The sequence below is a fragment of the Heloderma suspectum genome, chromosome 2 (genome assembly GCF_057233095.1).
Source record: "Heloderma suspectum isolate Gila_16-S chromosome 2, 16-S_ref, whole genome shotgun sequence".
NCBI classification, from domain to species: domain Eukaryota; kingdom Metazoa; phylum Chordata; class Lepidosauria; order Squamata; family Helodermatidae; genus Heloderma; species Heloderma suspectum.
This window is the reverse complement of record NC_139459.1, coordinates 14,195,458-14,211,575: the sequence shown is the minus strand read 5'-3', so window position 1 is coordinate 14,211,575 and position 16,118 is coordinate 14,195,458. Positions and strand designations below refer to the sequence as shown.

The 16,118-nt window shown below is 43.9% G+C and overlaps 1 protein-coding gene across 1 annotated transcript in view; it reads right to left on the bottom strand.

Moving 5' to 3' along the window:
* Nucleotides 1–16,118, bottom strand: part of ARK2C (arkadia (RNF111) C-terminal like ring finger ubiquitin ligase 2C) — a 110,168-nt gene that overhangs the window by 21,172 nt on the left and 72,878 nt on the right. The window lies entirely within an intron of this gene.

Below are 16,118 nucleotides of genomic sequence, written 5' to 3'. Positions count from 1 at the left end.
TTTACATTGTCCACTTGTGTTCACTGAAGCTTATTCCCTGGTGTGTGCATAGGACTGTAGCCCTAATCAATTTAATTGTTAAGATTAATCAACAAAAAGTTTTAGTTGATTGCAACATTGGATGGCTTGCAGCCCTGAAAAGCTTTGCAGTTAACACAAACGGAGCAGACACGAAAGTTCTGCCTATGGGGGTTTGATCTTCAGTGGCTCATTCCCATGTGCTAGTCACTGCTTGATGCCTGCAGCCTTCAGGTGACAAACGTGCATGTGTGAACCAGACTTTCCTCAAGAGAAAGTTCCGTACCATTGCTTGAGTTGGAAGTGAGTTGCAACTAACTTTTGATGGATTCTGCCTCACGCTTGTAGTCATCGTATGGAAGATCGTCTAACGCTGATGGCCATGCAAATTAGCTCTCTTTTTTGATGTGTGTGGGTGTGTGTGTGTCCATTAAAAAGACAACAAACAAACCAATTTGGTACAGCCCACAAATCTAGCAAAATGTCTTTCAACTCAAAAAGATGCAGATGTCCATAATCCTTAATACGCTCACACATAAATCCTCAGTCCCCATTTCACCAGCTTAGTTTTAGGGAATCCTTACTCAGCAAGTCTCCGGGGTTTGACTCATCTTGGGTGGTCTTAATCTCCTTCAGCCTTTAGGTAACCTTTACACAACCTCCATTAAGCCTAAAATAAACCAAGCAGGACCTGTGACAGACCGATGCTATTCCCACCCACCCCATTTAGCAGCTGATATCAGGAAAAACAGGAGGTCGCATATTCAGCACACAGACCACAACTGTCGTCCCCCCCCGCCCCCCTTCACATGCCATTCTTCCACTGAAGTGGCACTAGAGCTGCAAGATTTCCAGTGAAATCCTATGCAGGTTTACTTGGACGTTGCTGTGTTGAGTGGGGCTAATGCTCAGGTAAATGTGCATACGTTTGCAGCCCTAATCAATTTAATTGTCAAGATTAATCAACACAAAGCTTTAGTTGATTACAACAGAGTGAGGTGGGTAATTAAGAGCATGCTCATTCATAGGCTGTCCTCGTTGTATACCGTTGTATACCGTTGTATACTGTTGTACCGGACTCTGCGCCTGTATCTCTAACAGTAATTTGACCTGTGGATGTAAGTACCCTTTGGGGGGGGGGAGAGAGGGGGGGGTGTACATTTAGATCCCATCCCATTTAGTACATTTCTTTCATCATGAAAATCAAGAAACAATCATAGGGTTCCCAGGTGGTCTCCTATTTAGCCACTGACCAGACCTAAACCTGTTTAGCTTCAGCAAAGTGGGTGTGTCATGTGTATTGGTAGCAATGGCCACCAACACTTAAAAGGGGATTAAACATACATTCATGGAGGGTAAGGCTATTAATCATGATAGCTATATATTGCCTCTGGTATCAGAGGCAGTGTGCCTCTGTGTATCAGATGCTGGGGAACATGAGCAAGAGGGTGCTAAATTGGGCTCATGTCCTGCTTCTGGGTTTCTTGTAAGGATTGGCTTGGCCACTGTGTGAACAGAATGCTGGACTAGGTCGGCCTTTAGTACAATCCAGCATGGCTTTTTAATGTTATGTTCTTATCATGTGCTCTCAGAACTGACATGCACAGCTGCCACCTCTGTGGAAGGGAATCCCACTGACATTAAGCCATTGCTCATTTCTGAGTATTAGTTCCCACACACACATGCACACACAAATACAGATGGAGTGAATCAATACCCTTTAATATTCATAACCCTGGATGAGATGTTCAAAATGGTAATGTTCAAAATTCTGGGTGTGAGCTGTGGTATTACACAGAAATCTTCAGCAAGCATACTGATCACCTCCTCCCACATGTGCCTGCCTGGACCTTAGGATCATCCTCAGTGGCCCTTCTCGGTGAGACCCTGAAAAGGAAGTGAGGCAGGTGGGTACTAGGAGGAGGGCCTTTTCTGCTGTGGCACCCCGCTGAGGAATGAGCTCCCTAGTGAGGTTTGCCTGGCACCTACATTGTATTCCTTCCGGCGCCAGGTGAAGACCTTTTTATTTTCCCAGGCATTTTAGCATTTTAGTTTTCTAGACTTTTAGCTTTGCTCTTTTAAATCTGTATTTTAAATCTCTGCATTGCTGCTAGGCTTTATTCTGGTTTTATTCTGGTTGTATTGTTATATTGTGGTTTTAATGTTTTTATATTTTCTATTGTTTTACTGTGTGCTTTGTGGTTTTAATTTTTGTGAACTGCCCAGAGAGCTTTGGCTATTGGGCAGTATAGAAATGAAATAAATAAATAAATATGCTTTATGTACTCAAAGCAAAAACAGAAGGCCCTCTAATGTTGACCCAATTTTAATTGCTGATGCTAGGTGTTTTTTTAAAACAATTTATTTATTTTCAGAAAATGTCTATATCACTTTTCTTTTAAATATATATATATATATATATATATCCCAAAGTGGTTTACAAAATAAACATGTTATTCTCGCTGTTGGTATATATGTTTTTATATTGTTTTACTCTAGTGATATTGTTTCTCTCAGCTGCTGCAATATTATTTTCAGGTATGTTGGTGTATTTTATTTATTCACTTTATTTGATAAATGTATATACTGCTTAATGAAGGAATTTACCACCATACTGGTGTATGATACAAAATTAAAATCACAAACACAATAAAATACAGTTTTTAAAAAAGCAAAGTGTCCAGTTCAACATACAGTATACATACCTAAAAGAATAAGCAGTGGCTCTTAGATTATGATTTTATGATGTTGTGGTTTGTAATATGTTATTATAGAGTGTTTTAATATGTTTCGAGTTGCTGTGAGGAGGGTAAACCTGAAAGGCGGCCTCTTAATATAGAAACAAATAAACAAGGATAGTTCAAGGAATAACTTTCCCTTTCATTTGAATGTCATTCAAACACATGTCATTCAAACACTTTCATTTGAATGACATAAGCTCATTTGAATGACATAAACCCATTTCATTTGAATGACATAAGCCCATACAGGTTCAAGGATGGATAGGTGAACTCGTCAATTTCAGTTTCTCTCAGTTTCTCCATCTTAAATTTGGTTCATTTTTGAGAATTTTGCAAGTCTGAAGTTTGGTTCATCCTAAACTTGGAGAATTAAAAACAGAAACATTTGCATGAAGTTTTCATGCACATTTCTCCTAATGTGTGCATTTTTGTAGGCACATTTGTTGCAAGCACATTTCCTAATATAATGCATTTTTGAGTATTACTTCCCCTGATACAGTCATTGTTGTACACATGTTTTGATTAGAGAACACCATTGCAAAACTCTGAGATGTGAATTTCCAATGATAACTCAGTTTCAGTTCACATAGTAGTTCACAAGTGCAAACTTAAAGGACGTACTAATGTCTTCCTCACCCCCAGGTTCAAGACAGACAAAAGAAAGTCCTTTTTCACATGATACATAATTAACTTAGGGCTCAATCCTATGCATGTTTAAACAGAAAAAAGTCCTGTGGTGAAGGCCTCTAACTTAGTTTGCTCTTTAAAGGGATCAGACAAATGGCTGTTATTCACAACAATGGGACTATACCAAAAAATGTTGTGGTGTGTCTGTCTGTCTGTCTGTCTGCCTGCCTGCCTTTCTCGTGTGTGTGTGTGTGTGTGTGTGTGTGAGAGAGAGAGAGAGAGAGAGAGAGAGAGAAAGAGTGATCTGAGCCTGTGGCTGAGGGGTTTGAAACAGTCAAAGGTAGCATCAAAGGCAGGAATCCTGGCTCTGATTTGGATCGTAATTCATGTGCAGTTTTGGAGTTACGTAACTATTGGCACTGGATGAATAAGTTCAGCATTAGAAGGACTGATGCATCCTCCAAGGCCACAGGCAGCCTACCTCTGAATCCCACCTGGGCAGATAAACAGCAGATGACGGAGGCTGTCTGAATTACATCTATTCATTGTGTGTTTCTTGGAGGTATTTGGTGGCTGGCCACTGTTGGAAGTAGGGTGCTGGTTTAGATGGCCAGTTGCTTCAATCCGGCATTGTTCTGCTGGTACTCTTAGATTTCAAACTTTTTTTGGAAGGATCACATTACACGTATAAACACAAACATAACATGCCCACAGACACAAGGTAGGAAATACAGTACGTTTGTTTGGTGTGTGCATTTTTAAAAGATGTAGGAAGAAACATCAGCCAGGAAATATTAAGAAGTTAGATAATTTCAAGGGGTCTTTTCATCTCTGTTACCATTCTGGTCATATGGAGATGGGAGTAATATCCTGCCATTCTGGGCTGCCCTGTACCTCTTCTCTTAGGCCCTTTGTCCTGGCATAGGCCAGCTGTATGAGGTGGAGCTGAACATCGTGCCATCATCTCCCATACAAGATTAATGCAGCAAGACCAACTGGATTTATTTGCTCCATTAGGGTTCCCTCCCACCACCCTCAACTCTTTTCTCTTGTACTTAAACAGCAATGACACATAGTAATTAAGGCTGCAATCCTACATGCCCTGTCTGTTCAACCTTAACTACTGAATGCAGGCTCCCAGAAATGTCATTAACTGGGCTTTATATAGCTCCCCGGTAGGGCTTTGAACACTGAACTGCAGCAGGGTTTTTCCTAGGCCACAGGAAAAAGGAAAGGGAGGAGTCAGGGCTTACCCAAGGAAAAAGTGCAGTTAATTCACTATGCCTGAGTGGAAGACACCGTGCGTACCTTTTGCAGCTGTGTCTGCTCCTTATTGTTTTCATTATCTACTTTTCTTTTGTATTTTAAACTTTTTAAAACTGATGCTTCATTTTATATATGCTTTTCAGAAAAGGTAGGGATATATATAAATTCAATACAATTAAAAATGAATACTACTTACCAAAGAATAAGCCCATGTGTAAGAGGAAGTGTAAGCCAGTGAAACTTTGTCCTGCCTGATGATTAAGGACAGACTACGGAATTCACTAACCAGGGAACAAGTCCTATTGAACACAGTGAGACTTAGGCTGAATCCTATGCACACTTATCTGGAAGTGAGTCCTTTTGGCTGTATTCACACAACATGATAAGCGTACCATCCTCAGTCACTCCTGCTTGGCTCCTGCTGCAAGTGGGAGCAGCTTAACAAACCAAAGATCTTCCATCTGTATTTTGTTTATTGTGGCATGCAAACCAAATCATAAACCATGGTTTGTTCTTGGCTTATGACTCTGGCTTGTCTAGGGAGCGACAAGCCAGAGTTCCTGGTCTGCGCTGGTTTGCTTGGCACAACAAGCCAGCATGCTGGTGCATGTTGTCCCATAGCTCCTGTGGTGTGTGGGAGTGGCTAAATAGCCCAGGCATGCTCCATCCCTGGGTTGCTCGCTGTGATGTGAGAACCAGGAGCTCTGGCTTGTTTCTCCCTCAACAAGCCAGAGTTGGAACCCAGAGGTAAACCATATGCGCATAGAAGCAACTCACTTCAGGCTGATGCCGATCATGCAGTGGATGGAGGTAGGGATGTCAGAGATATCCACAATGGAATCAAATGAGTTTGGATTTCTGTGAATCCAGCCCACAGATTCTGCAGTGGAGTGGTTTTGCCAGAGTCGCACAGGTTCCACAGATTGAGGACTGGTTTTTTTTACTTTCCAGAATTTTATGCAAATGTAATAGCAGAAAAATATGTGAAATTAAAAAAACACCAGCCCAAAGTGTGCATTTCCCCCATAGGCGAAAGCATGAAAACGGGCATTTGGGGGGACTTGCGCATTTGGGGGGAATTGTGCATATCAGGGCTGAATTGTGCATTTTCGCATGAATGTGCACAAATGCAATTTTGCATGAATTCGGGAGATTGGGAAAAATCCAATTCCGTCACTGAGCGGAATGCCTGAATAGAGCTAGGATGTCCATGGAACAGAAGAGCACAACTCCAATCATTCTGAGGTCCTCTTTGGGGGGCCAAAGTACACATTGCGATGCATAAATACATCTCCACCCTTTACCATTTCACTTCAAATAAAATCCATGGGATGGGTGGGCTGATCTGGATCAGGGCTGTGGGGCAGGGCGGTTGGCTCTTTCCCACTATGTCTTCTCCCAGATTAAACCCGCCATCCAGCCTTTCACCAGCCGCTATCAGCCATGGAAGGAAAACCATGCAGGAAGAATTTTGGCTTTGGGTGTCATGAAAGAGCAGCAAATTGTCCTTTGATTTATTATTACGGTATGTTATATTTTCTGCCCAGGAGGAGGAGAGGCACTTGCGGGATTTCCTGCTGCCGGTGCCACAATAACGTGCCTTGCCTTGACTTGGGGAGGGGGGCATCATTTCCTGCTCTGCCTCAGGCAGCAAAATGTCTTTGGTTGGCCTTGGGACAAGTGCAGACCCAAGATCCTTTCCCAGCACACTTTGCTCCAATTTCCTGTCCTTTGGCCCCTGCTTTCTCCCTCTCCTGGCCTCCTTCTGGCCCAGCCTTTTTCGACAATTCAGAAAACAGCTATGAAAATTGGGGGCGGGGGAGAAAGAAAATGCAGAAAAATGTTTGGGTATGCAGGGATTTCACTTACCTTAGACAGGTGAGGTGGCCAAAGGTTTTGTCATCCTTTTTTTCACTTTTAAAAAAACTGTCAAGCAGCCATGAGACCCACAAGGGGATCTGCAGCCTTCCGCTGCCTTTCCTGGGGAGTTGGGTTAGAATTTCCATGGAAATCATCCAACCTCACATCATGGAGCATGGTTTCCATGGTAATTCTGACCTAGCCCCTGGGAAATTGAGTGGAAGGCTGCAGAGATTCTTGCAGGCCACACACCAGTTGACTGTTTTTAAAAGTGGGGTGGGGGGGGGAGGATTTTTTAAAAACCCTCAGCCCCCTTGTCTAACTAAGGTCAACCAACCAACCAACCCACTAAATGTTTCTTAATTTCTTCTCCTGCCAAGAATGCAGAACAAATCCCTACAACCCCCCATTTTTGCAGGGGATCAGGTTTTCTTCTCAGAACCTCACTTCTACCCAATGCTTCACCTTAATCCTGATATATGCCTCCTCCCTCTTTTTCCATCACCCATATTTAGCTGCATCTCATCCCTGTGGCCATGTGAACATAAGAGCATAAGAAGAGCCATGCTGGGTCAGACCAAAGGTCCATCTAGTCCAAGTCTCTGTTCCCTATGTGGGCAACCAGATGCCCCAATGGTAAGTCCACGAGCAGGACTTGTTTGTGAGATGTCCTGTATGTTGGCCAAGCCTTGGGGAATGTGTTCCTGCTTCCCCAAATTCTGTCATGTCACTCAGTTGCATTTCCAGACAGCAGTTGTGCAGGTTGGATGCTCATGTCTGTATGCGCATCTTTGATCCCAGGATCTGGGTTTCCAAAGTGTGGCAACCTTTATTTGCTCTTTTCTTAGTGTAAGCTTTGGTGGTTTCTAGGCAAGCAAATAGGCTCAGATGTCTGATGTCTTCTCTGAACATGGCAAAGCAAGATATGCCCTTGTGCAGTTCCTAAGGCAAGAGGCATTGGGGAGGGAGCCATCTCCCAGGTACATATTTCCATAAACGCATGATTACCTTTTCCCTCCCTCTCACCTTTCAGATGGTACCTCCCCTGTCTGCACTAGAGATGCAGATCAGGAGGAGACAGTGGGCAGACAGAAGTGTGGAACATTATTATATGAAGCAGTACAATAAAAATGGGACCACCTCTGAGGAGGGCTGTGTGCCTTCCTGTCATCACTCAATATGATGGCCAGCCTCCAAACCTCTGGCATCAGGGGACAGAGCTTCCAGGTCGGCTTGATTCCTGGTGTCTCTCTTTTTAGAAACTAAGTTATTCTGTAAAATTAGGTTTTTAAATGCTACCAAGAGCAGTTATATATTCTCATTCTCTTTCTCTTTCCCCCTCCCCAGCAGTTAGTTACAATGGGATTATTTAGTAATGGTGCCTCCTGTTAGAAAAGCAATTAGCAGAGGAAAAAACAAAAAAGCAAAAGAGAATGACCAGTTTACCAGTCCCACGTGCACAAGCTATCTTATAATAAGGAAGGGGACCACACCTTTCTTTGGTGAAGAAAATGTAAAATGGTTTTACTCACAAATGTACTTGTATTTAAAATGCAGATACAGCGTAGAGTTTTTTTAAGAGTTTGTTTCGTCCATTTTGTGTTCCTTTACACAGGCAGAAGCAAGACTATAAACAGGTGTGCTCTCAGAAATGGAGGAGGTCGGGGCGGGAGGAGGAAGAAATCACAGGAAACCCCATTGTAGGCTATTGAGGACGGTACCACTTCAAACAGCGGGTACAGATTCACATAACTGAATACTCTTCCATACCAGGAATATCCCTACACATAGAAAACTAGCATGTCAGGAAGAAAATGAAACTAGAACCCTTCTCCTTGACACGGTAGTTCTTAATATGCAGGCATTTTGCAGGTGTGGGGTGGGGGTTTAATGGAGGAGCATTCAATTATGTAAATTCCCACCAGCCATCTGGAAGTGGTACATCCCAGACACACGTTCACCACACTGAGAAACAGGTCAAGATCTGGGACAGCATTCCTCAACCTGATGCTCTCCAGGTATGTTGGACTGCATCTGGCCAGAGACAACACCCAACACATCTGGCTGGAAGATGCTAGGAGTTGTAGTCATAAGAACATAAGAAGAGCCATGCTGGATCAGCCCAAGGGTCCATCTAGCCCAGCATTCTGTTTACACAGCTGTCAACTGGGAACCCACAGGCAGGGCATGAGCGCAACAACACCCTCCCACCCATTTTCCCCAGCGACTGGTGTACATAGGCTCACTTCCTCTGGTACGGGAGGTAGCACATAGCCATCAAGTAGTTTATAGTAGCCATTGATAGCCTTTTCCTCCAGGAATTTGTCCAACCCCCTTTTAAGACCATCCAAATTGGTGGCCATCACTACATTCTGTGGTAGCGAATTCCATAGTTTAACTATGTGCTGTGTGAAGAAGTACTTAGAATCATAGAATCATAGAATAGTAGGGTTGCAAGGGGCCAATAAGACCATTGAGTCAAACCCCCTGCTCAATGCAGGTATCCAAGTCAAAGCATCCCCGACAGGTGGCTGTCTGGCCTCATCTTGAACGCCTCCAGTGTGGGAGAGGTCATTGGTTCCATTGTCGTATTGTTGTAACAGTCAGGAGGTTTTTCCTGATGTTCAGCTGGAATCTGGCTTCCTGTCACTTGGGCCCATTATTCCATGTCCTGCACTCTGGGATGATCGAGAAGAGATCCTGGCCTTCCTCTCTGTGACAACCTTTCAAGTTTTTGAAGAGCACTTTCATATCTCCTTTTATCTGTCCTGAATTTCCCACCAATCAGCTTCATAGGATGACCCCAGGTTCTAGTATTTTGAGAGAGGGAAAAAAAAGTCTCCCTATCCACATTCTCCACACCATGCATAATTTTGTACACCTCTATCACATCTCCCCTTACCCTCCTTTTTTCCAAGCTAAACAGTCCCAGATGTTGTAACCTTCTCTCATAGGGGGAGATGCTCCAGCCCCTCGATCATTTTAGTTGCCCTTTTCTGCACTTTTTTTTAAGCTCTACAATATCTTTTTTTAGGTGTGGTGACCAGAACTGGACACAGTATTCCAAGTGTGGTCGCACAATAGATTTGTATAGGGGCAGTATGATATTGGCCATGGTGGCTTAGTGGTTAAGATGCTGAACTGCAGACCAGAAGGTTGGCGGGACAGCAGTTCGAGACGCGAGTGCTGCATGACGGATTGAGCTCCCGTCTTCCGTCCTAGCTCCTGCCAACGTAGCAGTTTGAAAGCAAGAAATTGCAAGTAGATAAATAGGTACCGCTTCGGCGGGAAAGGTAACAGCGTTCCGTGCACCTCGGTGTTCAGTCATGCTGGCCACATGACCATGGAAGCAACTTTGGACAGCACTGGCTCTTTGGCTTAGAAATGGAGATGAGCACCACCCCCTAGAGTCGGACATGACTGGTTGGGGACACCTTTACCTTTTTAGTATGACATTGGCAGTTTTATTCTCAATCCCTTTTCTAATTATGCCTAACATGGAGTTTGCCTTTTTTACAGTGGACTCACACTGGGTTGACATTGTCATTGAGCTGTCCACCACAGCCCCAAGATCTCTTTCTTGGTTGGTCACTGCTAGCTCCAATCCCATCAGGCTATACTTGAAGTTGGGACTTTTTGCCCCAACGTGCATCACTTTACACTTGCTTACGTTGAACTGCATTTGCTATTTAGATGCCCAGGAGAGATCATTTTGGAGCTCTTTACAATCCCTATTTGTTTTAACCACCCTAAATAATGTGGTGTCATCTGCAAACTTGGCCACTTCTCTGCTCACTCCTAATTCCTACTAATTCCTAGTGGCTACTAGGAGGAGGGCTTTTTCTGTTGTGGCTCTCTGGCTGTGGAATGAGCTCCCTAGTGAGGGTCGCCTGGCGCCTACATTGTACTCCTTTCGGCGCCAGGTGAAGACCTTTTTATTTTCTCAGGCATTTTAGCTTTCTAAATTTTTATCTTTGCTGTTTTAAATCTGTATTTTAAACTCCTGTACTGCTGCTAGGTTTTATTGTGGTTGTATTGTTATATTGTGGTTTTAATGTTCTATATATTTTAAATTGTTTTATTGTGTGTTGTTTGGTTTTAGTTTTTGTGAACCGCCCAGAGAGCTTCGGCTATTGGGCGGTATAGAAATGAAATAAATAAATAAATAAATAAATAATTCCAGACCATTTATGAACATGTTGAAAAGCATTGGTCCTAATACAGATCCCTGTGGGACCCCACTATTTACTTCCCTCTGTTGGGAGAATTTACCATTTATTCGTACTCTCTGCTTTCGGTTCTTTAACCAGTTACTGGGGTACACGGAAGGAGCCTCCTCGAAGATTGTTAAACAATCGGGCGTACCCTGGTAACAGTGCATTGTGCCGGCTAATCCTTCTACCACCTGATCGAACTGCAGCTCGGTGGTGTGGCGGCGGCTACATTTTGGCGGAGCAGAGTTTGGTCTGAACACGACACGACGACAACCAGTTACTGATCCATAAGAGGACATCTCCTCTTATTCCATGCCTGCTAAGTTTGCCTAGGAGTCAAACTCCTAGGTGAGGGACTTTGGTGAGGGACTTTGTCAAAAGCCTTTTGGAATTCCAAGTAAACAATGTATCCTGGATCACCCCTGTCTACATGTTTACTGACGCTCTCAAAGAACTTTAGAAGGTTAGTCCAACACATTTGGAGGGCAACAAGGTGGGGAAGGCTGATCTAGGGTGTCCATATGACTTTACTGGGGACAGTTCTCTGTCTGGAAGCTGTCAGAGGAGAGTCCTCTCTTTGACAGCATAGTTTTAATTTCTCTCACTTTGTTTGCTGCCTTGAATATTCTTTGTTTAGAAAGGAGGGACAGTGATATTGCAAATAACTAATAAATAAGCATGCCACCATTCCCTGAACGTTTGAAAATAAAATGTGGGAAGCTGCCTTATAGTACTGGTCCATTTAGCCCAGTAATGTTGATGCTGACTGGCAGCAGCTCGCCTAGGTTTCAGGCAGGAGTCTTTCTTGCCCTACTTGGAGATGCTGGGGACTGAACTTGGGACCCTCTGTATGCAAAGCAGGGGCTCTACCACTGAGCCAAGGCTTCTCCCTGTTAAAAGTGTCCTCTCTTTGTCTAGTCCAAGGCTGTTTTAAAGATAAAGAGCCATAAGAAAGGAGAACAGGAACCGTGGTGTTGTCCATCCACAGTTAGCTAGTTTTGTGCAGCTGCATGCTTTCTCTTATGGTGACGTCTTTCCTCTTTTTTGGCAATGCTTAAGTGGCCACTCAACCAAGATCAAGGCATGGAATTTCACAAGGTGAAGGACTCTGCTTTATTGAGTCTGATTAATACCTGATGTAGGAGCAGCACGAGCTCACTGGCTCCCCTTCTCCTAAGGGACAAGTGCATCTGCATCCAAATTACGGAGCCGGGAGGGTGCTGACGCTCCGACACAGCCCAGAGCAGCCGTCCCTCCCAGTTCTGCATGCTGAATGTTTTGAGAATCCATTTGCCTCGAAGGCAGTTCTCTGTGGCTCTCGGGGAAGGGTGATACTCGGGGATAGTTCAGCTGCCTGCCTGATAGAAAGTGGGAAGAAGAAGAGAGCCCTAATTGAGGACTGAATGCAAATGTTCCCCTGCTGTTTGCCTCGGGATGCAGTTTAGCACTGAGGAGATGCTGCATTGCTGTGGCCTCGGAAGAAAGTCTTCCATCCTTGTGGGAAAACGAGAGAGCTGAAGGATGGAACCAGTGGAGGCTGGTGGCTCTGATTTCGCTGGGGCTATGCATCCATTCTGGGTTTCAGTCAGAACCAGCCTAAGGGAGCTATCCAAAGGGCTGGTCCTATTTGGGGGATAGAGTTCAGCACCTTGAATAGCTCCTTTAGAGTTCTGCCTGGTTCTGACTGAAACCCAGAATGGATCCACAGCCCCGCTGAAATCGGACCCACCAGCCTCCAGCTGATGGAAACAAAAGGAGCAGACTGATAGCAAGCCAGACTGCTGGTCCCATCCAGCTCAGTACTGCCTGCTTTGACTGGAAGTAAGCTCTCCAGGGTCTCGGGAAGAGAGGTGTCTTTCCCAGCCCTGCCACCTGAGGTTAGAGCTGAGCCAAAATGGGAGGGGGTTCGTTTCACAAATACTTTTGTGGCCCACAAAAATCACCTCTCACTTGCGGTGAGGGCGGGCGGGCGGGCTATGAAGTGTGAAACTGTTCACCCATTCAGAGTGAGAGCCAGAAAGAATGCCCTCACTCTCAACTGGATTCATGAAATCATCACACAGTCAAATCTAATTGGCTACACGGCATTGTGATGTCATCGCCCCGGTTATGTGATCCTTATGTTGGATGGGATTTTGTAGGCAGTAACAAGACAATGCCAGGGGAGGGTGGAGGGGTTAAGACATAATGGCAAACTGTTGTCTGGTCAAAATGAAAAGTAATGTATCAAGCCATGTGCATGTGGGGAGGGGAGGGGGAAGGCAAGGGAGTGTGAGAGCAAAGGACTTGGTCATGATTTATCAAACCATAGTTTGGAAGACTGGAAATGTTACATATGAATGAGTCCACTAGCCAGTGTGGTGTAGTGGCTACAGTGTTGGACTGGGAGTTGGGAGATCTGGGTTCTAGTCCCCACTCAGCCATGGAAGCTCACTGGGTGACTTTGGGCCAGTCACAGACTCTCAGCCCAACCCACCTCACAGGGTTGTTGTTGTGAGGATAAAATGGAGAGGAGGAGGGTTATGTACGCCGCCTTGGGTTCCTTAAGGAGGAAAAAAGGCAGGATGTAAATGAAATAAATACATACATACATACATACATACAAAATGGGTGACCTTTTACTATTTTTTATAACCCCTATCCCAACTACCTGAGCTCTGCAATGTGTTTGCTTCTTAAATTATGACTATTTAAGACTCTACTGACCAAACAGCAAAAACATTTACTTTCCATTTCATGAAGAAACACTATTTTGCCCAGTGGCTTCAGAACCTTCCTTATGAAACATTCATGTCATTTACAAGTGGATCCTATGCATATTTACTCAGCTCCCTTAAGTTCTTTCTGAAAAAAGGTGGCAGATAGTTTTTAAAAAATAACCAAAAAAACCACAAATAAAGAAGTTAAATTTCATTTTGTTCAATGGGATCTACTTCCAAATACATGTGCATAGTAAGACTGCCACCCTTACCATTCAAGTAATTGATCTTGCTTACTATTTATTTTATTTATTACATTTCTATATAGTCCAATAGCTGAAGCTCTTTATACTAGCCTTAATGTGTACAGAGAAATAGACATCTGTCTCTTAGGCTCTATTATTTTTGTTATCATCATCATTACTGTTATGATTAATTTTAACTGCAATATTTAATTTCCATTATAGTGTATGCAATATTAATACTGTGAAGAAGAAGAAGACGACAATGACGGTGGTAGGCTGCATGACTAAAATTTTGGACTGTGCTCCTAGGTAGGATAAAGGGTCTACGTAGTTGCAAACTGGTATGTTTTAATATTTAAAGCAACCATTCAAAATGGGCCATTTAATTTACAGTGCTTGTGTGTGGGAGTGGGGGCGGCCTTCTTGGTGATTCAGCCTACCCTGGATTAACCTGGAACCTTCTGCATCCAGAGCAAGAGCTCATCCAGTGATCTTTGAATCCCCTTAAAAAAAAAAAAAAAGTTTTAAAGAAAAAAGGTATTCCTCCCTTATTCCCCCAGTTGAATCAGCTTGTCAGAAATTTGAACCCAGAATCTCTATCACTGAAAAAACAGTAAGCCTCATTTAGATGCAACCCCCTGATGTTGCTGTAGCAACCTAAAGAAAATTACCACAACTAAATCACTGCACCACATAGCAGCTCATTTTTAATACTAGCCAGTTAGTTCTTTTAAAAAATACTATTTTTTATCTCCTGAAGCACACACACACAGAAAGAAATGTCATCTTCTCCCTCTCTTTGAAAGCCCATAAAAATGTGTGGATCAGTCATGGATCCCAAAGCATTCAATATCCAGAGTGGTTTGGTCTCCATCTCTCCAATGTTTTCACCTTCTGAAGCTGATTCACAGCCCATCCATTGCATTCACTGCTCTCCCATCAACCCCATGGATTTGCCTCTGTGTATATGTTCTTGTCCAGAGTCTTACTCTCCAGTGCTTTGACCTGTGGATACACCCATGTTCCCTTTGGGATCATGGCACTGCTGCTGCCTGGAAAAGTTGTGATGGATTTGTGAAGTCAGCTGTATGAAAAAATGAAACAAAATCACGGTGCACCCGAGCATGAGAAGAGTTTCTTCTCTGTAGGGGTGTGCAGAAGCCACCTGAGAAATTTATGCTGGCCTTATTAAAACCTGGTGACTTCCCTTGAAATCCCATGAATGTTTCACTTGAAGGCAAGCATCTATTTCTATTTTGTTTTGGGTGAAATTTCAGTGATACCCGCTTCAGTGGCAATTAAGCACTGCTTCCATTCCTCTTTTTTATTACTTTCTTATTTCCGATCTTGAGGGCTCAATGTGTGTGTCTGTGTCTAGGAACAGGCTGGTTCTATTTATACGTCTCTCTTAGTTCACGGAGTCATGCTAGCGACTTCTGGCTTCCAAAGACTCAGCTACAGATTGACTCAGTAAGTAACTGCAAGACATCTTCATTTGTCTTCCTCCCACTATCTGCTCAGATGGGAGACAGAGCCAGCCCACTGGGAACCGCCAGCTCCAGATCAGTCCGGCACTTATCGCAAAGCTGACTACATGCAATTGTTTCGGACTTCAGCCTTAAGAGTTCCACGCTTCCTCCCGCTGCACCCCATTAAAAAGGGCTCAGATAAAAGTGACACATGCATAGCAAGAGCCAGCTGGAAAACTTTTTTTCTTTTCTTAAAGCACCAATCTTGGAAAAGATGGTAACTGATTACAAGAGGGAGGGAAGCTAAAGGAACTTTCCGGAAAAGGCAGCAAAGACAGCTGCCCATAAAGAGATAGTGCGAGGGCTGTTTACTCAGCGATGTGTTTTTCACAACCCAACACAGCTTGTCTTGTCTCTTAAGGTTACCGATTTCAGTGAACTGAAGTGCAGCTACCCCTGCCTTTGGACGGTGGCCCATTTGGTTCAGACTTTGCAGCAGGATCTCCTTTAAAAACAGCTCTTCCATGAGATAGTCTTCGCAGGATGAGCTGTTTCGAGGCAAGTCAACAGCACAATTCAGCCAATCTCTTCCGAGCCTACTGCTACCTGAGATCCTTTAAGTCAAGGGTGCAGAAACTCAGGCCTCAGGGCTAAATCCAGCATTCTGAGGTTCCCCAGAGGGCCACATCCTTTCTCCCAACCAATAGTAATTTGGTGGTTTCCCAGCTTTTTCTCCATTCCAAAAGGCTGAAATGCCTCTCCTAAGACCTACTTCGTGGCAGTAAGAGCTTTAAGCAAAAATATGCGGGTAGTTTGGTCCTTCTCTTTCTCCCTTGGCCCCACTCACACTGGCATGCAGCCCCCAAGTGCTTCTCTGAAACTGAATTCACCCTTCTGGCTGAAAGAGATTCTGCACCCCTGCTTTAAGTGGAGATAGAACCTAGCGGAGGGCTAAGCAACCTTTCTGGGCTGTGGGCAT